Raw genomic sequence first — 778 nt, 5'->3', positions numbered from 1 at the left:
GGTTACGAATATTACGTCACTTTTATTGACGACTATTCGAGATATGGTTATGTTTACCTGATGCAACGGAAATCTGAAACTTTTGGAAAGTTTAGAGAATTCTGAGCAGAAGTTGAAAAACAATTAGGTAAACCAATCAAGACACTTCGATCAGATCAAGGGGGTGAATACCTGGACCAAGAGTTCTGGGATTTCTTGATTGAAGAAGGTGTAGTATCCCAATTGACTGCACCCGGTACACCACAGTAGAATGGTGTAGCCGAAAGGAGAAATTGGACTTTGCTCGACATGATGAGATTAATGTTGAGTTATTCTTCACTGCCTACTTCGTTATGGGGTTATGCCTTAAGAACGGCTGCCTACATTCTGAATAGGGTACCATCTAAGTCTATTCCTAAAACACCCTTAGAGTTGTGGTGCGGTCGAAAACCTAGTTTAAGACACGTGCGCATATGGGGATGTCCAGCACATGTGCTGAAAAGAAAGACTGGGAAGTTGGAACCCAAGTCAGAAGTGTGTATGTTTGTAGGATATCCCGATGGGACAAAGGGAGGTTTCTTTTATAGTCCTGAAGATCAAAAGGTGTTTGTATCGACAAATGCCACTTTTCTAAAGTATGACTATATGATAGATTTCAAGCCCAGAGGTAAAATAGTATTGGAGGAGTTACTTTCCGATAAGATCGGACCACAACCGACAAGAGTTATCGAACCACTTAGAGAAAAGACCACAGTTCCTAATCAGACTCCTAAGGCACCTCGTCGTAGTGGGAGGGTAA

The sequence above is a fragment of the Morus notabilis genome, unplaced genomic scaffold, assembly GCF_000414095.1.
Source record: "Morus notabilis unplaced genomic scaffold, ASM41409v2 Scaffold666, whole genome shotgun sequence".
Lineage (NCBI taxonomy): Eukaryota > Viridiplantae > Streptophyta > Magnoliopsida > Rosales > Moraceae > Morus > Morus notabilis.
Note: the sequence above shows the minus strand (reverse complement) of the source record.